At 39.7% G+C, this 24353-nt stretch overlaps 1 long non-coding RNA gene across 3 annotated transcripts; it reads right to left on the reverse strand.

Moving 5' to 3' along the window:
- Positions 1-18176: 18176 nt before the first annotated feature.
- LOC130718843 (uncharacterized) lies at positions 18177-20526 on the reverse strand. Of its 3 annotated transcripts, none has more exons than XR_009012843.1 (4): positions 20387-20526; positions 20204-20284; positions 19436-19512; positions 18177-19087 (listed from the first exon to the last, which is right to left on the reverse strand). It is a non-coding gene; the product is annotated as an uncharacterized LOC130718843 (long non-coding RNA). The 3 variants fall into 3 exon arrangements; XR_009012844.1 differs by having other exon boundaries at positions 19386-19512; XR_009012842.1 differs by having other exon boundaries at positions 18177-19512.
- Between the last annotated feature and the right edge of the window lie 3827 nt (positions 20527-24353).

Raw genomic sequence — 24353 nt, forward strand, 5'->3', positions numbered from 1 at the left:
TTAGAGGTTGTTTAATACTTTATGAATTTTCCTTGTAAAAATAGTTTCCTTTTAGTCTTATCGTATTTCCTATAAGTTTTCAAAGATCCCATAATCCCAATTAAATCCCAGAGAATGTCTCGATCCACTAAAACGTAACAAGGCCCGAACTTCGTTCGTCCTATCAAACTTTCCCCAAAATCTCAAAATAAAATCGGCATGACCTGCCCGTTATTCTCACTCCTCAGTACCACAGATATATGTGAAATGGCATAGTTAAATTAGCACAGTCCAACAATCATAGCACATATATTAACACATCCTAGATTAACCATGTAGCACTTAGCATATAGAGCAGATATCACACGTCCTAAATTAACCATTTTAACACATAGCATGTGATTCAAAGAAAACAGTCAATAGATGAATAATCATCATTGTCAGTCGAAGCCTCAGAAAACATTTTCCCAGTCAAACACAAATAAGTGCATAAACAGTAAATCAAGTCGAATTCATCGACACCTAAAGCATTAGCTAATAGTTCAGTGAGTAGCCCTCACCTTAGCCAATTTCCAGAGTTCTCTTCAAACACTCCTTCACAATCAGCTCCTTGTTCTTCAGGAAATTCCTCAAAATAACCTTTAGAGTAAAAACCACAGAATTCCCTCAGAATCTAACCGAAACTCAGCAATCAATACTCACTAAGGTTACACGAAGTAGCATATACTCCGAGGTACGATAATCTAGCGCAAAAGGACAAGTTTTTGAAAAAGAAATTTTCTTCCTCCTCCTAGGGTAGCTCTCGGCCACACATGGTAATTGTGTGTGTCGATTTTTCTTCGATCAAACTTGGTTCCTAGGTTATCATTAGTCGTAACTAAGGTTAATATAAACTCGGAAAAATTATCGGATCGAAAACTGTCGCAGGGGTATTTTGGTCATTATTTTCAGCTCAGAATTTCAAAATCAGAGTTTCGAAAAACAAATTAGATGGGGTTGATACTAACGACGATTATGACGACTAATCTTACTAACGCTAAGCTCAGTCGAGGGTTTTAAGCCCAAAGGTTGGGACTTTAGCCAAAAATGGGTATTATGAGCAGAATTGAAACTCGGCAGCAATTCGGCGAGAATCAGCAAAATGTAATCCGCTAAACATGCTCAGGGGCACGCAGGGAATAAATTTAGATAAAAAGATGAAGTTATCTAGATAGTTTTGCAAAAACCTCAAAACTAAGGGTACAGAAAAGTATAGAGAAAAGCGGCAGAATTTACGATCAGAAGTAAGGAAAAGCGTCAGTACCTTGAGGCCTACGCGTAGCAACGAACTGTGGGACGATCAGACAAGAATCGACGAAAAGCTCTCCTCCTCCTTCTTCTCTCCAAGCCGCGGGTTGTGTGTGTGTTTGTGAGGTTTTTGTTTCAAGCTTCACATATTTATAGGGAATGAAATGGAAGATATTTATCAAAGATCGGATAAGTATGAATAGATATTTATCAAGATTGGATAAGTATGAACAGATATTTATTAAAGATTGGATAAGGTTGAATAGATATTTATCAGAGATTGGATAAGAATGAATAGATATTTTGTAAACCGGTACAGTTTTGTTTAGATATCGGAGGATTTAACTCATAGAGTTAAGATAAAAATATAAAAGCGATCCCGATTTCTTCCTACTGATTCCAACGTATTTTAGACACGATATTCACCCCGCTGAATCTTCTAATACTTCAAAGAAATATCAGTATGATTTTTGGTTTTCGAGGCTTGCTATATAGAGGATGGAAAAACGCGGGAAAATGAAAGTTTCGCGATTCCGATTTTTCCGGCTTCATTCTCCGTGAATTCTAAGATAGGTTTTGGCGACATAAATCCAAAACTCAAAAGAGGTTTCCTGGTATTTTAGGTGACTAATGCAAAGTCGGTGTAAAACTATTTTACCCGATAAGTTACTTTTTGCATTGAATGTCGGAATAGAAAACTTCCTTCTAAAGAAAGATTGAAATCATCAAGAGAAATGGGTGTACGCGTGTGGAATCTTCATTTGAAGCTCTGAATAGAAAAAGTCTTCATTGTCGGTTGATTCTAGGGTTTTGAAATGCCAGGGTTTCAGTTTCGGCAAACTTCCGATGATTGGAATCGGACATTCGTAGATCCTATAGTTTCGCCTCGAAACGATGGTCATATAAGGATTAAGAGAAATTCTAACATTTCTCTGAAGATTTTTGGAATTAGTTTCCATCGTGTCTTTAAGTGGAAATCAGCTAATTCTAGCGCTCTTGCCCTAAGTTTAAGTGTATATCGATCGTGCTATAACTTTTATCGACTTCGATACGATTCTTAGACTGTTCCTGAACTTTCTCCTTCATAAATTTATTCCTTCCGATAAACTCTTGTTCAGGTTTTTCCTTCACGATACTTCAAGCCTAATCGTAAATGGAGATCTCTTCCACTTATTTTAAGCTTAAAAACTTGGGTCTTACATCGCAGAATCGACTTTACCTTAGGGTAAGCTTTTAGAGACTTTAATTTACCTAGAACACGTGGCGACGTGTCGAGTGAGATTCGGAGACGTTGTTTGACTAATCATCCTGCATTCATGCAACATTAATGAGGTATTAACACAGGACGTACTCTGGACCTCGTCGGTTTCCAAAATGGTCATAAGACCCGGAATGCCGTGTAAGAGCGTTTGTAGACGACTCTTGTAGCAGACCGAAATGGCAGACCTACGGGTTACGGCTGATCTGACTACCTTTGTGTGGTGTAAGAGGCACGCGGGCAGAAATGGTCCCACCGTTGCTGGTACTAGGATTGATCCGTTTGATGTCCATCCGTTTCCGGATTGCATGTGGTTAACTGGGTTAACCGTCATTTGCATATCATGCAACATGCATACTAATTTAGTTGTTGAGTGTGATTGTTACTTGTTAATCCTGTTTGGAACATGTTAAGTGATATTATTGTTGTTTATGTTATTATGGAATATGCAACCCTAGGATGTTATCCCTAGCTATAAGCCTAAGTGGCTATTCTATTATCTGTATCTATCAATGCTATTATTTACGTAATTCTTTGGAGTTGACCCTCGCGTCTTCTGTGTGTGCTTTGGCGGACAAATGCCCTTTGTCAGATGTCTTTGGCGGGCTGGTTCACGATGGTTCACCCTTCGGGGGAAACTAGGGATTGAGATGTTGGAACAGGAGCGCATCGCGGTAGCGAGAGGAGGACGGATGGTGAACATAGATTCAGATTCGGACGACGATCATGCTAGCATGTAGGTTTTAGTGCTGGTGTGAGCTCCTCGAGATGGGATTAGTGTAGGAGTAGAGTCTTAGCTCTGAACATCATTTGTTTTCTTTGGGGACAGGGTAGTTTCCCACCTATAGCTTTTTGTGTGGTTACTTTACGGGAATCACAGAGAGTTGGTTGGACTTAGGAGGTCTTGTTTCAGGCCGATTGGGCTAACTTATTCTCGTTTTTGAGGTTGTGTTGCGGACACTTCACCTCTACTTTGGTCTGTACCCTTTTGCCTACGGGCGCTACTTTTCTCATTACCCGTCACTGGAGGTTTACTCGTGACGAGGCTAGCTACTTACAGGGGGGCTGTAATATATATTGTTTATTAGTTCTGCTATCTTTCGCACTTGCATTTTATTTAATTCAGTCTTGTCTTAGTTATTATCGAAAAAAAATATATATTCACGTTTTCCGCATTAAGTTTCTTTTCGGTTACTAAAGTGACGCCACCGAAATCGGGGTGTTACAGTGCACCAATGGGAAAGCAAAATGCTATCACTATCATGAAGCTAAAGAGCTTGTTGTCTCTTAAATAGTCAAAATACCTTATCTCTCTTGAAGCTCTTGAAGCTTGCAGCCAGTCAATAAAAAATTATGTACAACAAATAGAAATTATAAGAAAGTTAGCAAACAAATGTTGATCATGGCATACACCGAACTATAACTTTTATAGTTTACAACACTAAAAAGGAAATAAGACCTAATCGAAGCCATCACCACCTTGAAGGTATGAAAAACGATAAAAAGGGGGGTTTGAATAGCGTGTTCGGAGAAAAAATTTTCTCACTCAAAGATTTGGACAAATCTTTTCGGAACAAATAACACAAGGTGCAAAGATAAGAGATGAAGAGAAGCACACAAGTATTTTATCCTGGTTCACTTGATAATCTTTCAAGCTAATCCAGTCCCCCCGTTAAGGTGATTTCTTCCTTCTTAGAATGAAGGCAATCCACTATTCAATGTTTGTTACAATTGCACTAGCAACCTGCTCAGTGACTAACAATACAATGAACTAGCAAACACTAAGATTCACTCTCTTAGTCTTCTCAAGGATCTGACCAAACTTGGTCCCTTAAGGAAATACAAACTCACTGTTTAAAGGTTTTGGTTTACAATGAAGTGCTTCTAAGAAACCTAAGGTAAACACAATAAGAGCGAATGAAGAAAGATTGCTAATTGATCGGTTGAATATTTGCTTGAGTTTTGCACAAAGTTTCTTAGCTTCTTTATTCCAACTTCAGCCTCTATTTATACTCCAAGGTTTAGGGTTGTAGCCGTAGCATGGAATGCTACCGTTGGAGGGCAAATCCGGAACTTCGAGATTCTGCTATGGCTGAACATCTTAGGTAAGGCCGTCAGGATAGTACAATTGCTTTTGTACTTGGATAGCGACGTGAGCCTTATCCTAGTTGACTTCTGATCTGGCGACGCTTCATGTTGGGACTCGTGCAGCTTATGAGATCAGAGTCAGAGGGAAGCTTGGATCCTCTGACCTTCGTAGCTTCTGCTTCTGGACTGTTCATCAGAAATTCTAGTCATCAGAGTTGGAAGTACTTGGTCTTCAGAGCCAGCTTACTCTTGGACTTCAGAGCTTCTGGACCTTCAAAAATTCTGGTCTTCAGAACTTGAAGTGATCTGAATCCATATCAGAGCTTATTATCTTCAGAACTTCTGAAGCATATACTACTGTTCAAACAGAACATAGTGAGAGCGAAAGCATTGTGTTGGCTCCTCTTTTTGCTTTGTGCTTCTGATAAGTGTGTTTCTAGACCAGAGTCAGAGTCTGTCAACTAAACACTCAGAGAACAATGTTAGAGTACCATAATTGTTCATATACAATAATTAACTTGTAATCATCAAAACATAGAGTTGTACTACATGACCAATTCTTGATCTTACAATCTCCCCCTTTTTGATGATGACAAAACCAAGTATTTTGATGAACAATTCTTAAACTATAACCTGAATACACTCTGAGTTTAGGGTGTCAGAGGTGAACTTATCCTGAGATGTATGGTTTATTTTGCTTGTTCTGAATCCAAGTCACAACTTGATTCTGAGCTTAGCTCCCCCTGGATCTAAGACTTAATAAAAACGTTAGTAGCGTCTAGATTCTGAGCTAAATAATAATAGTGATCAGAGTGATAAATCAATCAGATTCATACATGACATAGATTTTATAAGAATATCATAGCGCATGAATAATCGAGGTAATCAAGGAGTGATATCACAGTCAATATATCAGAGCATATGATCACTTCAGAAGAAGTGAAAATGTTTCCTTGCTGGTGCCTCATGAAAGATATAAAGTCATAGCGACTGATCACTTAATATTCTCCAAAAGAAAAAGAAATCACACTAACACAATATACACATCAAAAACTGGGTGTACTCCCCCTTTTTGTCATAAGTAAAAAGAGCTGTGAGTGTGAAAAACTTAGCTTGAAGTACAAGGTACTCCCCCTTAGAGAAGGACTAAGTTAAAAAGAATAAAAATAAATAGATAATAAAAACAACTATGAAACTAGTGAGTGCAGATTAAGGAATTAAATGAGGTGAAGAACACCGGCCAGAGAAGGAGAATTACGTTTACCACCGGTCAAAAGACTTTAAGATGATCTTGGTAACGGGGTATCGGGAAGGTGTTTCAATGTTAAATGCTAGCAAGTGTTCCATGAATATAAATAGTAAGGCTATCTGAGTGAGAGGAACAAACTCGAAAAGAATCAACCATGGCAAACTATGTGAGAGCTCTGAACGAATTGAGAGAGAGAGCATTCGAGTAGAACTTATATGCTGCTTTATACTACCGGAGGACGACTGTAGGCAGCATCCGTCAGCTTGTCTGCCGGTTGCTTGCAATGGAGCTGAATCCGGTCCTGGATGCGACAATTCGCATATTTTTGGAATTCGTGGAGGAGCTTGGCAAGCTCTTCCAAGAGGAGGTTGAAATCACCAGACAGATCGGTGGATGGGAATGGGAACTGGAGCTCCGAGAAGACGACACAGAGGAGTGAAAGGAAGAGTGCAAGAATGAGATAGCGTAGCTGATATTTCAGAGGTGCATCTTAGATAGGCAGCTAGCAGCAATGCTAGAACGTTATCATGTAATGAGGATGAATCCTCCATTTTAAATGTACTCAACTGGTTTTAATGAATAAAGAGATTTTCCTTCCTCAGTGCTTCTGTGTGTGAATGTGTATGCTAAAATGAAAAACAAATTAAGAATAAACTAACAGAAGAAAGAAGTAATTAGTAAATCAATGAGTTAACTAATTAAAAATAAGGTTTAAAGAGAACATAAACTGTAAATGATTTAAAAGCATAATAAGAAAGAAGAGTGAAAAAGAAAAGAGTTCCTAAATCTAGGGTTGAGGTTCTGGCAATCTGCTGAGGATGGTAGTAAACATGTCCTGCACCTTCTTGTTGACAACCTCCTGTTGATCAAGTTGTCTCTGAATAGAATCAAGTCTTGCGTGAATTGAGGCAATTTCAGATCCAGTTGCAGCAGGAGGAATGGCTTGATCAGAGGTAGAAGGAATGTTAGAGCCGGGAACTGAACCAATAACTTGTGCAGATTATGAAGCCATCGCAGTATCAGAGGCAAAGGCAAGGGCCTGAGCTTTTAGAGCAGCATCCTCAGCTTCTAGCTTAGCAGCCTGTTCAAGAGCTTCCAAACGTGCAGATTCAAGCTTAGCAGCTTCAGATAGAGCAAGTTGCATCTTGGCAGCATCTTCTTGTTCTTTCCTTATTCTGGCTTCTTCCATAGTCTTCCAAAGCTTTTCTCTCAGACGCATTTCATGCAGAGCTTCTCTTCTTCTGTTTCTTGCAGCTAACCTCTGCTTAGCAGCTTCAACCTTTGCATCTCTTTCTTCAGTGTAAACTACCAGCATTTCATCAATCTGGTCATGGAACCAATTGCAGAGACGTCCCCATTGATCAACAACAATGTATGGTTTTTCACTGAGATCAGTGGCAGCATACAGATTTCTCACCATCCTTGATGCCTGCTCATGGAATGAGTTGATGCACTCCAGAAGAGTTTCTGGTTCTGGGTAGGCATACGGAATGATTTGAAGATTGGTTTCAGGTGATGGTGGAGGAGCAAGATTGCAGCTGGTGGCTTCAGAGGTTGCTTGAGTATCAGAGGCTACTTGAAGAGACACATTGTCCAGAGCCATCTGAGCAGAGGTGTTTTTCTCTGGAATATGGTCAGATTGGCTAGCTTAAGGATTTGGAAATTCAAAGTCCTGAGAGGTTACTGGAGAGTAGTTGGAGAGGGAGACTTTACAAGCTTTTGTTTTCTTTTCAGGAGGAAAGACCACGTTAAGTGTGGTAATCAGAACCAGGCTCTAATACCAATTGAAGGTATGAAAACGATAGAAGAGGGGGTTTGAATAGCGTTTTCAGATAAAAACTTTTCCCACTCAAACATTTAGACAAATATTTTCGGAACAAATAACACAAGGTGCAAAAATAAGAGATGAAGAGAAGCACACAAGTATTTTATCCTGGTTCACTTGATAATCTTTCAAGCTAATCTAGTCCACCCGTTAAGGTGATTTCTTCCTTCTTAGAATGAAGGCAATCCACTATTCAATGTTTGTTACAACTGGACTAGCAACCTGCTCAGTGACTAACAATACCATGAACTAGCAAACACTAAGATTCACTCTCTTAGTCTTCTCAAGGATCTGACCAAACTTGGTCCCTTAAGGAAATACAAACTCACTGTTTGAAAGGTTTTGGTTTACAATGAAGTGCTTCTAAGAAAGCTAAGGTAAACACAATAAGAGCGAATGAAGAAAGATTGCTAATTGATCGGTTGAATATTTGCTTGAGTTTTGCACAAAGTTTACTAGCTTCTTTCTTCCAACTTCAGCCTCTATTTATACTCCAAGGTTTAGGGTCTAGCCGTTGCATGGAATGCTACCGTTGGAGGGTAAATCCGGAACTTCCAGATTCTGCTATGACTGAATATCTTAGGTAAGGTCGTCAGGATAGTACAATTGCTTTTGTACTTGGATAGCGACATGAGCCTTATCCTAGTTGACTTCTGATCTGGCGACGCTTCATGTTGGGACGCGTGCAACTTATGAGATCAGAGTCAGAGGGAAGCTTGGATCCTCTGACCTTCGTAGCTTCTGCTTCTGGACTGTTCATCAAAACTTCTAGTCATCAGAGTTGGAAGTACTTGGTCTTCAGAGCCAGCTTACTCTTGGACTTCAGAGTCTTCACTTCTTAGCTTCAGGACCTTTAGAGCTTCTGGACCTTCAGAGCTTCTGTACCTTCAGAGCTTCTGGTCTTCAGAACTTGAAGTGATCTGAATCTATATCAGAGCTTATTATCTTCAGAACTTCTGAAGCATATACTACTGTTCAAACAGAACATAGTGAGAGCGAAAACATTGTGTTGGCTACTCTTTTTGCTTTGTGCTTCTGATAAGTGTGTTTCTAGACCAGAGTCAGAGCCTGCCAATTAAACACTCAGAGAACAACGTTAGAGTACCATAATTGTTCATATACAGTAAATAACTTGTAATCATCAAAACATAGAATTGTACTACATGACCAATTCTTGGTCTTACACACCTAAGTATGTATAATCGGAAGTAGACAACACTTCAAACACTCCATCAACAAGCTAAACCACTGCAATGAAGTTAGATACAAATCAGTCCATACATGCCTAATAAAACTTGAAACTTGAGCACAACTTATTTTCTTACAACATGAGCATTTGACATGGTGTAGCTGGTAGTTGTTATAATATGTCAGACTTAAGACTAGCATAATATGTCAGCACAATGCACATTCATTCAGTTTTTTTAGTTTTTATTAATGAATTTAAAGCACTATTTTATTTGCTTCAAACATAAGAAAATTAGAGCATATTTCAGCCCTTAACACCAAGGAAATAGGGGAAGCACATAAGCAGTGAAGAGAAAGATAGTGCAGATAGTGTGAATTCATAAAGGTTCTAAGTGAAGGTATGAAAAACGGTAGAAAGGGGGGGGTTTGAATAACGTTTTCAGAATAAAACTTCCACCTTAAAGATTTTAACAAATCTTTCGAGAACGAAGTGCTTAAGATAAGAGATAGAAAAGCACACAAGGATTTTATCCTAGTTCACTTGATAAATCACTCAAGCTAATCCAGTCCACCCGTTAAGGTGATTTCTTCCTTTTTAGAATGAAGGCAATCCACTAATCAGGTAAATGTTTCAACTGCACTTGAAACCTACAAGTGACTAACAATACACTGACTTAGCTCACACTAAGATTCACTCTCTTAGTCTTCTCTAGGATCCGATCAACCTTGATCTCCTAAAGGTAATTAAACAACTGTTTAAGAAAGTATGTTTACAAAGAATTTGCTTCTGAAAAGTTAATAGTAAACACAATGAATTCAGATGAAAGAATGCTTAGAAGGTTTGAATATAGCTTGCGCGTGTGAGATTCTTCCAACCGCATCTTTCAATCTTCAGCCTCTATTTATACTCCAAGGATTAGGGTTTGAACGCTGCATGGGAATGCTACCGTTGGAGGGCAGTTCTGGAAATTCCAGCTTCTGCTGTGGCTGAGAATGTTAGGTAGGTCGTCAGGATAGTACATTTGCTTTTGTACTTGGATAGTGACTTGACCTTTAAACCTAGTAGACTTCTGATCAGGGGAATGCTTCATGTTGGAACTTGTGAAGCTCGTTGATCAGAGTCAGAGGGAAGCAGAGATCCTCTGACCGTTGTATCTTCTGATTCTAAACTCAGAGGGAAGTACATGGTCTTCAGAGTCATCTTGCTTCTGGACATCAGAGTTTCCACTTTTCAGCTTCTGGATCTTCAGAGTTTTCTACACCATCAGAACATCTGAACCTTCAGAGTGTCTGGGTTGTCAGAACGTCTGGATCTTCAGAACTTCAAGTGACTGAGTCCATATCAGAGCTTGTGTGACTTCAGAACTTCTGAAGCATTTCTTCTGTTCAGAGTGAACATAGATGTTGCGAAAGCGTTGCTTGGGTCACTCTTTATGCACTGTGCTTCTGATTTGTGTGAGATAAAATAGAGGTCAGAGCCTGTAAATAGCACACTCAGAAAAACACGTTAGAGTACCATAATTGTTCATACTAAAATGTTAACTTGTAATCATCAAAACATAGAGTTGTACTACTCGATCAAAACTTGATCTTACAATCTCCCCCTTTTTGATGATGACAAAACCAAGTATTTTGATGAACAATTCGTAAACAATAAACTGAATTCACTCAGAGTTTAGAGATATAGAATTAGACTTATCCTGATGTGAATAGTTTATTTTGCTCATTCTGAATCCAAGTCACAGCTTGATTCTGAGCATAGCTCCCCCTGAATCTAAGACTTAATGAAAGCGTTAGAAATGTCTAGATTCTGAGCTAGATAATGTAAGAGTTCAGAGTGAAGGCGCATGACATAGATGAAATAAAATAATCAGAGCGCATAAGTATTCAGAGTCACAAGCAGGGTATCAGAGTCAAATAGAATCACTTCAGAAGAAGTGAAATGTATTCCTTGTATTTGCCCAGTGACACATCTATGGTCATAAAGGTGGAACTCTTAAATTCTCCAAAAGAAAAATAAATCACACTAACACAGCTTACACATCAAAAACTGGGTGTACTCCCCCTTTTTGTCATAAGCAAAAAGTATGGGGTGTGAAAAACTTAGCTTGAAGTACAAGGTACTCCCCCTTAGAGAAGGTCTAAGTTTGAAAAGATGTAGAAATAAACGATGCATGAATGAGAGTTAAGCGAATTAAAGAAGGGAGTTAAATGCAAAAGAAGAACGTTTACCACGGGCCACGGGAGTAAAGAGAAGCTTCAGTTACCAAGGACTTAACCTCGAGAAACTGTAGGAGCAATAACTTCCAAGGATTGAATGAAGCTTATATAAGGCGAGGTAAGCTTCACAACAAGATTAATACCAATTAAGAGAAAATGGCATCATACAGAATGCATTAGAAGAGCTCAGAAGAAAAGCCTTCGAGGAAGACATGTTCCTTAACATCCGGCACCCTGATGGTACACGAACGATACCAGAGCTGACGAAGACACTGCTTGAAGAAGATCTTGGTCCAGAGATGGAGAAAGATCTGAAAGAATTCCTTGACTTCGTGGAGGAAATTCAGGAGCTCAGCCAACTGGAACTGAATTTTCTAGGAGAGAAGGAGTCAGTGGAGAGAAGACTCAAGACTATAGAAGATAGTCTGGAGAAGACCGAGCTGAGCATCAAGCTTGGCAGCATAGAGTATGCGCTTGAGCGGCTGGAGAAGGAAAGAGCAGAGCAACGCCGGGAATGCAGAAGAATGAGGAAGGATCCTCCATTCTAGATTTAGTAAAGAATGTATGATGTAATGATTATGAATTAACATGAATAAAAGAAAATTTGCAAACACAATGTCAAATATATATGCAGTAAGAAACAACGAGTAAGCAAACATAGAAAATATCTTAAATAAAAGTAAAAATAAGTTAAGAAAGAAAAAAACGAAAGAAATCCTAAAACTAGGTCAGAGCGACGCAGAAGTTCTTGAATAGCTTGCTTCATTTCCAGTAGCAGAGTCTCATGATAATTGAGACGTTGTTCCATGATGTCAAGTCTGGAAGAACTTGGCTGTGTAGAGGTAGAGGGAACATTCTGAGCAGAGTGAGGAGCTTGAGTGGAATCAGAAGCAGGATGTGTGAAAGGCACTGGTGCAAGAGCTTGGCATCTGAGAGCTTCAGCTTCAGCTTGTAGTCTCTCAGCTTCTAATCTAGCATTCTCAGCTTGTGCAGCCTCTTGACGTGCAGCTTCTTCTGCTTGTTCTTTCTTTCTTCTGGCTTCCTCAACAGCTTCAAGTAACTTAGTTCTTTGCTATTGTTCATGCAGAGCCACTCTTCTGTTAAACCGCTGCCTAGCAGCCTCAATCCTCTGATCCCTTTCTGTAGTGAGATGACTCATCATAACAGGAACTTGAGCAACTAACCAAGTACTCAAACGATTCCATTCTTCAGCAGCAGAGTTAGAGTTCTCACTAAGGTCAGTGTGACCTTACACATTGCGAATCATCAGTGAAGCTTCATGATTAAAAACACTGATGCACTCAGAAAGAGAGTTTGGCCTGAGGTAGGTATAGGGAACAATGGAGAGATTGGTTTCAGGAGAGGTGGGGTGGTTGCTGCTATTTGCCTCAGAGGCACCTTGAGGAGAACCAAAATCAAAAGTTTGGACATTTGGTTCAGAGGTTTCAACCTGAGGGTGTGGTGATCTAACCGAAGAGTGGTTAGACACTGAGGTTTCTGGTTCTGGTTGAATGGGTTCTTGGTGAACTTGGTCTGGTTGAACTTGTTGGGCTAAAGGGTCTGCTTCATGCAAGGGGTCAGCCTGGATAGGATGATCTCGGTCAACTAGACGTTCTGGTCTAGGTCCAGGGTATCTCCTAGGGCTTGGTACTGTGAGGTAGTACTCAGGAATGGCAGACTCTTTTTCTTTCCTAACTTCGTGAAATTTACGAAGTGATTCAGAGTTGCTGGAGGGTGAGGAGACAGCAACACTTGAGTTCTCCCATCATACTCATCTCAAATTCAGCCTGCATCATCTCAGAAAATTCTTTGCATAGAGATTGATTAGCAGAACCAAATATAATATCATCAACATAGATTTGCACAATTAAGATATCATCTTTCTAAGTTTTGCAAAAGAGAGGTGTATCTACTTTACCCCTTACAAACTCATTCTCCAGAAGGAATGAGCTGAGTCTCTCATACCATGCTCTGGGAGCTTGCTTCAGACCATAAAGAGATTTCTTCAGCTTGAAGACATGGTCTGGGTTCTTCTTATCCTCAAAACCTGGGGGTTGATGAACGTAGACTTCCTCTGATATGTATCAATTTAGGAAGGCACTCTTAACATCCATCTAATGTAGAATTATGTTGTGATTTACAGAGAAGGAGATCAGCAGTCTAATTGCTTCTAGTCTTGCAACTGGAGCAAATGTTTCTGTGTAGTCTATTCCTTCCTGCTGACTGTAGCCTTGAGAAACTAGCCTTGCCTTGTTTCTGACTACATCACCTTTCTCATTCAACTTGTTTCTGAACACCCATTTTGTTCCAATTACGTGGACACTTTGAGGCTTCATCACTAGGCTCCAAACATCATTCTTGGAAAATTGATTCAATTCTTCTTCCATGGCCAGAATCCAGTCCTTGTCCTGAAGAGCTTCATCAATTGACTTGGGTTCAATTAAGGACACCTGATGAGGACAAGGACAAGGACAAGGGTCATGGAGCACTAAAAGGACTTGGAGGACCAATGACAAGGGCTAGAGCTAAAAAGGCCAAAGAGACTCTTCAGCAAGTAGTGGCAACCATTCTTGAAGACAAAGTGGTAGAAGAGATGGAACCAAAAATCATGATGATCATTCAGGCCCAAGAAGAAGAGCCAGCCCACGCATAGGGGCTGCCATGTGATGCTTTGTTTTATTTTATTTCAATAAAGATGCAAATGACCAATTGAATAAGTTGGATCCAAATGCATTATGTTGCTGAATTTTATTTTAGTGTGTTTAATCCACTTCAAGTGGTGTGTGTGTGCATGGGGCGCATGAAGGGCTTAAAGGGAGGGACCCATTCCTTTCTTAAAACTCTTTGAATGTGTTTGAATTTGAATAAGTTCTGAATGGAGGAGTTACATCAGCAAAGTCAAAGGATTGAAGAGCTTTCAAAGGCAAGAATGGAGTTACAAAGACAACGAAATTAAGTGCATAAAGAGCATTGAATGCTATGTTCCCTGGTCAGAATAACAGTCAAGAAAGGGAGTTACATGAAGCAATCAGCCACTAAATACACGTTCAGGGCTGAAGCATATCACTATCTTCCTCTTTTAATTTGTAACTCCTAGCCTAGGATTCTTCTAGAGAAATTACACCTCATCATTTTTTGTAACTAGGCTGAATTTCCTTCTTCTTTATAAGGACCACTCCTTCAATGTAATAGACAGATTATGAATGAATTAGTATTTTTTTCTGAGTGATTCAGATTTGTGAGAGTGATTCTCATAGTTCTTGAGTGATTCAAGAATTAGGCTTATCAAGGGTTTGCCACCACCTTTGTGTGAAGTCTTCATCTTCCATTTCACTAAAACTTCCCCTCTTTTCTGTCCATTTCCCTTCTATCACGAAATTCTTCTTCTTCTTTCTCACATTTCAGAGTTCTCATCATCCAAGATCAATCCTAGACGATCCATTTCAGCCCTTGCATCAACTTGGGGCGTATCAACACCAATCCTTTCAGACTAAGCAAGGTCTCTTCAGAGGGTCTGAAAGCTGATCTGGTTCTGACTGGTTCGTCTTTGTTGCCCAGAATCAATTCCTTAGGATGAGTTGCAGTGATTCTACTCTTCTTCTGAGATTGTGAATCAGAGGGACCAGCTTCTTCTGGTTCATCTTCCTCTGGCTCAGCTTCCTCTGGAGCTTTGCCTTTGTCAGAAACACTTATACTTAAATCTGCAAATTTCTCAACTAGCTTTGACTGGTCAGAGTCAAGCTTATCGTCAAATCTAACATGAATAGATTCTTCAATTGTTTTAGCATCAGTATTATAGAATCTAAAACCTTTAGATCTCTCAGAGTAACCAAGTAATAGACATTTAGACGATTTAGCATCAAACTTATGCAATCTATCCTTAGTATTAAGAACATAACAAACACAACCAAAAGGATGAAAGTAAGAAATGTTGGGTTTAATATTCTTCCACAATTCATAGGGAGTCTTATTCAGAATTGGTCTCACAGAGATTCTGTTCTGAATGTAACACGTTGTGTTTACTGCCTCTGCCCAAAAGTGCTTAGCCATGCCAGTTTCTTGGAGCATGGTTCTAGCCATCTCCTGAAGAGTTCTGTTCTTCCTCTCAACAACACCATTTTGTTGAGGAGTTCTGGGACAAGAGAAATCATGTGCAATTCCATAGGAATCAAACAGACTCTCAAACTTGTCATTCTCAAACTCTCCACCATGGTCACTTTTGACACGCACAATCTTACAAGCCTTCTCGTTTTGCACTTGGGCTATGAAGGTAGAGAACACAGCATGAGACTCATCCTTGCGGGTTAGAAATTTTACCCATGTCCAGCGGCTATAGTCGTCAACAATGACCATCCCATATCTCTTGCCACCTATAGACTCAGTTTTCACTGGTCCAAACAGGTCGATATGCAGAAGTTCCAACGACCTTGAGGTTGAGACAACATTCTTTGCCTTGAAAGGGACTTTTGTGAATTCGCCTTTCTGACATGCTTCACAAAGAGCATCTGAAGAGAACTTCAGAGTGGGTAAGCCCTTGACAAGGTTTAGCTTGCTCAGTTGAGAAATCTTTCTCATACTGGCATGCCCTAACCGTCTATGCCATACCCATTGCTCTTCATTAACAGACAGAAGGCACATCACATTCTGAGCCTCCAACTCAGATAATCTGATCTTATAAATGTTGTTCTTCCTCTTGCTGTTAAACAGAACAGAGCCATCGATCTGACTTACAGCCCGGCAGGACTTTTGATTGAAGATAACATCATAACCCTAGTCAGCTAATTGACTTATAGACAATAAGTTATGTGTTAAGTCGTCTACCAATAAAACATTGTCAATGCATGGACTACTATCTACACAAATAGTACCAGTACCAACAATTTTACCCTTTTCGTTGCCACCAAAGCCAACTTCGCCTCCAGGCTTAAGTTTTAGCTCTTGGAACATACGCCTTTCTCCCGTCATGTGACGCGAGCATCCACTGTCCAGATACCATGATTGGTGTTTTAGTGGAGCTATCAAGGATATCTGCAACATAGATAATCTTATCCTTAGGTACCCACTTTCTGGGTCCTCTCTTGTTAGTTACCCCAGAGGTTCTGATCACCTTGGGTTTCTCAACATGGTAATGTAAAGGAATTTTTGCATGATATTTAGACATGGAGAAGGATCCCTTTATGAGAGGGGGTTTAGCAACTTCAGCAGGTAAAGGATCATGCAATATGGTACTAGAGGGAACAAAGCATTCATACAAAGATTTAGCTTTAGGCATAGAAGGCTCATTTCTAATCGGTTTAGAATAGCCAATGTCATGCATTCCATTTCTGCTTACGCCATAGATCATTGAAGCCATCAAGCTTCTGTCTACGCTTTTAGCCAGGAATCTTTGAAAAGATTTTTCATACTTAGATTCATGCTTACTATCAGAGGCATCGCAGACAATAACTTCTTCTAACTTAGCAATTTGATTCTTAAGCACAGAGTTAGAGTTCACCAAAGCATGGTTATCATTTTTCAAATCAGAAATGATTTTCTCATGTTCAGAAGGAGTCTTAGAAGCAGCAGATAAGACCTTTTTCAGCTTTTTATGCTTAGACAATAAAGAGTTATACTTATCCATGATATCAGACAAGGCATGTTTCAGTTCAGAGGTTGAGAAAGAAGCGAATACCTCATTTTCATCGTCTGAGTTAGGATCTCCTTCTGATTCTGAGTCAGAGTCAACGGCATCCTTTGACTCTGCTCCTTTGTCTTTGACAATAACCATGAGTCCTTGGACTTCACCATCAGAGTCAACATCCTCTGACTCTGATTCGTCAAAAGTCACCATCAGACTTTTCTTGGTCTTGAAGTGCTTCTTTGGCCTCTTATCCTTCTTCAACTTTGGATAATCACTTTTGTAGTGCTCTGATTCTTTGCACACGAAACATGTGACTTCCTTGATTGATGACTTCTTCTGGCCTGAGGATTCAGAATTTCCTTTGGCCTTTCCAGAGCCTCTGTACTTGCTTTGCTTGTGCTCCCAGATACGGTTGAGTCTTTTAGAGATCAGAGTCAGCTCATCTTCATCAGAATCTTCTGATGCTTCTTCAGATTCTTCTGCTTCAGCTTGGAGAGCTTTTGACTTCTCAACCTTAGCCTTCTCAGATTTGGATTTCAAGGCTATTGACTTCTTCCTCAGATCTTGCATCTCTGAGTGCTTCAGCTCATGACACTTCAGTATGCTGATGAGTTCTTCTAAACTCATACGCTCAACATCTCTCGTAAGCTCTATTGAAGTCACCAAGGGCATCCAACTTTCAGGAAGACTTCTGATGACCCTTATGACGTGATCTTTTGTTGTGTAGCTCTTGTTGAGAGGTCGTATTCCAGCTACAAGAAACTGAAATCTGGAGAACATTTCTTCAATGGACTCGTTTGGCTCCATGATGAAGGATTCATACTTTTGGATCAAAGACAACGCCTTTGATTCTTTGACTTTCTTGTTTCCTTCATGAGACATCTTCAGTGATTCAAAGATGCCCTTAGCATACTCACGATCTGTAATCTTCTGGTACTCTTCATAAGAGATAGCACTTAGAAGAATTGCTCTAGCTTTGTGATGTTGTGAGTAAAGCTTCTTTTGATCTGCAGTCATCTCTGACCTTGGGATCTTCTTGCCTTCTTCATCAACTGGTCGCTCATAGCCATCCACAATAATATCCCAGAGATCTGAATCGAAACCCAGAAAGAAACTTTCAAGTCTATCTTTCCAATATTCGAACCTTTGACCGTCGAACATGGGAGGCTTTGCATTGTAACCATCTTTTTGCGTTTCACTGGTGGAAGCCATTGTTTTTCACACCGGCCCGGATCACTGAACACTGTTAGGTGTGGTAATCAGAACTTGCACTCTGATACCAATTAAAGGTATGAAAAACGGTAGAAAGGGGGGGGGGGTTTGAATAACGTTTTCAGAATAAAACTTCCACCTTAAAGATTTTAACAAATCTTTCGAGAACGAAGTGCTTAAGATAAGAGATAGAAAAGCACACAAGGATTTTATCCTGGTTCACTTGATAAATCACTCAAGATAATCCAGTCCACCCGTTAAGGTGATTTCTTCCTTCTTAGAATGAAGACAATCCACTAATCAGGTAAATGTTACAACTGCACTTGAAACCTACAAGTAACTAACAATACACTGACTTAGCTCACACTAAGATTCACTCTCTTAGTCTTCTCTAGGATCCGATCAACCTTGATCTCCTAAAGGTAATTAAACAACTGTTTAAGAAAGTATGTTTACAAATAATTTGCTTCTGAAAAGCTAATAGTAAACACAATGAATTCAGATGAAAGAATGCTTAGAAGGTTTGAATATAGCTTGCGCGTGTGAGATTCTTCCAACCGCATCTTTCAATCTTCAGCCTCTATTTATACTCCAAAGATTAGGGTTTGAACGCTCCATGGGAATGCTACCGTTGGAGGGCAGTTCTGGAAATTCCAGCTTCTGTTGTGGCTGAGAATGTTAGGTAGGTCGTCAGGATAGTACATTTGCTTTTGTACTTGGATAGTGACTTGACCTTTAAATCTAGTAGACTTCTGATCAGGGGAATGATTCATGTTGGAACTTGTGAAGCTCGTTGATCAGAGTCAGAGGGAAGCAGTGATCCTCTGACCGTTGTATCTTCTGATTCTGAACTCAGAGGGAAGTACATGGTCTTCAGAGTCATCTTGCTTCTGGACATCAGAGTTTCCACTTTTCAGCTTCTGGATCTTCAGAGTCTTCTACACCGTCAGAACATCTGAACCTTCAGAGTGTCTGGGTTGTCAGAACGTCTGGATCTTCAGAACTTCAAGTGACTGAGTCCATATCAAAGTTTGTATGACTTCAGAACTTCTGAAGCATTTATTCTGTTCAGAGTGAACATAGATGTTGCGAAAGCATTGCTTGGGTCACTCTTTATGCACAGTGCTTCTGATTTGTGTGAGATAAAATAGAGGTCAGAGCCTGTAAATAGCACACTCAGAAAAACATGTTAGAGTACCATAATTATTCATACTAAAATGTTAACTTGTAATCATCAAAATATAGAGTTGTACTACTCGATCAAAACTTGATCTTACACTAAGATTCAAACTTAAACTTCTTCAAACAGGTACCCTTTCTTGTTTTACCAGTTTGCTAAGTTTATAGACTCTAATATCACCATTTGGTTGTTTAATGTTTCATTTATTTCATGTGTCATTTAGCTATGTTTCATTTTGAACTATCAAAATATTTTAAGAGAAGACCAAAGGAAGCATACATAATTGCAAAGCCAAAATAAGAAACTGAAAATTTGTTGCGAGTCCATACTGTGATGATACTTTATGTGAGAGGAGATCTTGATATTCTGCTTATGACTCCAACGATTTCAATGAAAGCATAAAAACCTGCAAGGATGATATAGACAAGCATGAGTGACTATTATCAAAATAGCACCATCAGAAGTTCACCCTACCAATCATCCAACCCAAGTGCAACTGGTATAGAAGCATCAATATGAAATAAGATGCGCATGCACACAACAAAGAAACTAACCAAACATTTTAAAAAATTAGATCCATCATTGTTCTTTTGAAAAAACAATGCTATGTAGTCAATTACCGATTTTGGAGTATTGATCATAGCCATTCAGATGCCATCTATTATTTACATTTGGAGCGATAACTTTCACATTGTTTTTTGTTTCATCTGATCTGGATGTCCTTTACAAAATGTAATCTTTTAAACTTTTGTTGGACACATTGCTTGTTTTATTCTTGAGTACATCTCCTGCTTAAAGACTAGGTTGCATTTTTAATTAATTCTTTTGACCTGACTTAATGTTACATGATTTACATCCCCAACAACTTGGAAAGTGATCGGGATGCTCTTCAATGCCATGATTGAGCAAGTAGAACAACAAAAGGAGGTTTATTTGGCCTTAAACAGAACAGAGTTGTGGCCACAAATTGAACAAGTGCATATTTCAAGAGAAGACCAAAGAGAGCATACATAACTACGAACCCAAAAGAAGAACAACGCTCCACTTATTAAATAATGGTCACCAAATCATGAACTCATGAATGTTACAATGTTTACCTTACAAAGTAAAACCGAAAGAATGCATAAGCCACGAATCTTTCCTCTAGCCTCTCTGTATTCTACTGTTTTGAGCTCCTTCTGAAATTGCAAGTTAAAACAAGTTTTAGACAAAGAAGTTGTTGAATGAGATAGAAAGAAAAAAAAGACTAGAACAGAACCACTCCCTAATCAAGAACCAACCTGAACTGGAAAGAACCCAGTCCCAACAACCAGCACCGACGGAAACCTCCATCGTTAAGGTTCTGGAAGCTTCCACGAATGTCGTCGCCGCAAACCCCAGTGTGGTCGTCCTGTTAGCAGCCACTATTAAATATAGAAGCTTAAACTGCACAGAAGGAATGTGTATTATTCAATAAACTAAGGCTGTTATATAGGCAAATTTTTTTTTTTTAAGCCAAAGTATAGTATTAAAAAGGAGTACAAGGGGTACTCCAACCCTTAATACAAGAAGAGAAAAAAGAGATCAAAAGGAGAAGAAAGAAATAAAAGAAAAAGTGGGAAACCTAATGTACAAAAGGATCCCACTAAAACCTAATAGAGAAATTAGTTTTTTTCTAATTTAGTGACAGCGGTAAATAAGTGCCAGCAGTTAGGTTGTTAGAGTTAAGTTTTATTCAGTTAGAATAGATATTGATACACAATCACACTTGTATATATACTTAGTTGTTAAATGAAATATACAGAGAATTATTTTCTCCCAAATACGTAGAATTCAATATGGTATCAGATGTAACCGTCTCTCGTTTTTCGCACCTCTGAAGAAGATCGTCTTCTTCCTTGCGATCTGACCTAAGGCCAAATAGAAACCAATATCTATCGAACTATAAGGGGGAAGCAGCAAAGAGCACTAGACAGAAGTGCTAGCAGTAGAAAGACCTACTCCAAGGCAAGAACCGAACAGTACCAAGAAGAAAAAAGCAACAACAGAGAACTTGTAAGGCCCTATTTTAGTTTGTTTTGTTTTTGAGAAAGATTGAATAAAATGAGGGTTTTGTTCAAGTTTGGAAATTGGCAGATTTCAACTGTCAACTTGTGTGAATTTTTAGAGGGTCTTAACAACCTCATTTGGGAAAACTTCCTTCATGAGAGTTGTAGCCCTTTAAGTGTAGAAAATTCTCGAAGTGGAATCAGGTCATTCCGATATCGGTACCTCGAGATATTGTAGTTTTAGTGACGATGGTTTTGGCTGTACAGTACCAGCGGGCTAATTGGAGAATTTTCCTTTTAATTCCTGTTTTAATCTTGTTTTTATTAAAAAGTGGTTTGATTTTCTCATAAGTCAGACCGGTTTAAGTGAGTAATTAGTTGGGTTCAGGGTTTTTACTTGTTTGGGCTTGGAAAGAAAAAAAATTCAAAACCCTAGCCCATGCATGTGTAGCCGCGGGTTCAATAGGGTTTGGGGGGAGGAGTTTTTCTCATTCACACAAAATCTGAATTAGAAACCCTTGGGAAGCACCTCCATCACGTAAAAACAGAAGAGAGAAAGGAGAGGAGAAGAGAGGAGCCGCCGCCTTCCACCCTTACCGCCGGCCGCCATCGTGAAGGGGAGCGAGAGAGAGTGAGATCACGAGAGAGAGGGAGAGGATTCGAGAAGGAGAAAGAGGGAGGGAACTTGGACAGCAAGGAAAAGCTTCTTCAAAACTTCATCTTTTTCTTCTTTCATCAAGGTTTTAGCAAGGTAAGGGCTGGTCCTAGGATTGGGTAGGTTGTTAGGGAATTGTTGCCATGATTTGTTGTGAAAGGTTTTGTTGTTGGAGGGTTTTTGCATGAGGGTTTGGTTATGGGATAGCTTGCTGGACTTTTATGATCATGATGCTTGCTGGATTTTGCCATGAGATACCATGTGTTATTGTTTCCCTATTTGCTATTCTTGCCTTAGACCTTGATGCTTTGTGAAGATCCCATGCAATACTTGCTAAGTTTGACATGAAATTTATTTGTCCAACGTGATGATTGAGATGTGTTAGGTTCTGAAATCTTTTCATAGGGTGATTCCACATGAATATATGACGTTTTGTTGCTGGAAAATGGCTTTGAAACTTTGCACTTGCATCTTCAAAATTTTAATCTAGGGCAGAAGTGACCCTTCCAGTTTTCTGTACTGGACAGCGGACTTCATGGCCCGATATCACCTGTTTCTGGTCTTCAGATGAAAACGTGGTAAACTGGGAAGTTATAGATCTTCGAATTAGCTTTCTAGGCGTATAAAGAACAAAAATTTTGGTTTAGTAATGAGGCCTGGAGATCGGTTTTAGTGACTGATACGCCTGCTGTTTTCCCTGTACCGGACAGCGAGCTTCAGAGCCTAATATCACCAAGTTCTGGGTTTCAAAAGAAAAAGTGTTAAACTAGAAAGTGGTATATTTTCGAAATAGCTTTCCAGGCATGTATAGTATGTCATATTCGGTTGAGAATTGAGTTCGGGTGATCGTCGTTAGTGATCGCTGTTACTGCTGTTTTTTTTTTAAAAATGAATATGACAGTTGTTTCATAAAACTTGAATCTACTAGTTTTTGGGTTGGATGTTTTCTGAATTTGGAATATCTAATTTACTTGTATGGTATTGATGAATTTTGTTACTGGCTGGATTATTCTGTAAAAAAGGTCGCTCATCCAGCTGTAATTCCTTTTGGTGCTGTGATTATTACTGTCATTAAGTTGCATTACCCGCTGTTGAAAATGTTAAGACTCTAGGTTGACTATTAGAGCCCTAACAAAGAGAAATGAGAACTTAATCGCTTGCAAGTAAAATGTGATGTAATTGGACATAGGTCTAGTGAAGACTATGGGCCATGAGAACGATGGTACCGTTAGAGACAAACGGTTACTTGCACGCGAGGGTGTTTTGTGGGTTGTACGGTGTGTCCCCACATGATTTTGTTGACTGCGGTCACCTTGTGATTCTGTGGACGGACGGTGTGTCCGGCGGACGGTGTGTCCCCCCACATGAATGAGGGTTGTACGGTGTGTCCCCTCCGAGAATTGTTCATCTGCGGATGATCGTGAATATGGCCATTGGTGTTGAGGTGGTTGTGTGAATGGTGAGGTCGCTAGCCTAACTGAACTTAGGTGACTGACTGAGATATAACTTAAAGATTATGCTTATTATACCTTGTACATGTATATGTGAATGTTTTTATGAGAATATGAGACCTGACCCTTACGCTACTTGTCTATGTGTTTATTTGGGGGGGGGGGGGTAGATGCCGGCCTCTTCGACAGTGGAGGCGATCAGGAGGTGGGAGATCATTCTGGATAGACCAGAAGAAGACTGACTCTGGGAGACCGACAATTCCGGAGTTCGGAGGATCTATGTCGGCGGTGCGGTACTATTGGAGAGGAATAGTACAGGAACGATCATAAGGAGCCAGATTCTCAAGGATGGGTCAGTGATGTGTCCGCATCCTCCAGCTAGGTTTCAGAAGGACAAAGAAGAAGAAGACCCTTCGGAGGACACGGAGGAAGATCCTTCTGAGGACGAGACGGTGGAGTCACGCTTGCAGGTGGAGGAAAAGGTAGTGGAACCACCACCACCTGTGGCCAAGCCAGAAGGTCGTGTGCAGCACGCTCCTGGGCGTTACGTTGTGGGACCTCGGAAGAGTGTGATCAGGCTAGAGCGGGCTAGGAAGAGGGCACGAGAAGCTGAAGCTGCTGTTCTTGAACGGAATCTGGACTAGGGTTTTTCCTTTCTATGGGTTTTGGGAGACCGTATCGGGTTATCAATTTATTTTCTCTTATTTTTGGATTTCACATTATTGTAGGGCTTTTGCCCAAGGATTCGGTTATTGTATTTTTGGGTCTATTGCTACCTTTTATTTAATGAGTTATTTTCATTCAGAAATTACATGGTTTATTTATTCCGCACAGTTTCAAGAGTTTTACGTTGAATGAACCTTTCTCGTAAATTGAAGATTAATTAATTAATCGGCGAAAATTCTTTGTAAAAATACACGTGATTAGTTACTGTGTGACACCCGAGAAATCGGGGCGTTACATTGTGGTATCAGAGCTCCGGTTGAGAAACCAGAGCACTAAGGCTTTTGGGCTTACGAGTTTCCAAACTCGTTGATGTTTTTGTTTTTGATAAAGATGTTTTCAAAGCTTCGCGGTGAGATTGGGTAGACTTGTGTGCTAAGATGTTTGCTTG

The sequence above is a fragment of the Lotus japonicus genome, chromosome 5 (assembly GCF_012489685.1).
Source record: "Lotus japonicus ecotype B-129 chromosome 5, LjGifu_v1.2".
NCBI lineage: Eukaryota > Viridiplantae > Streptophyta > Magnoliopsida > Fabales > Fabaceae > Lotus > Lotus japonicus.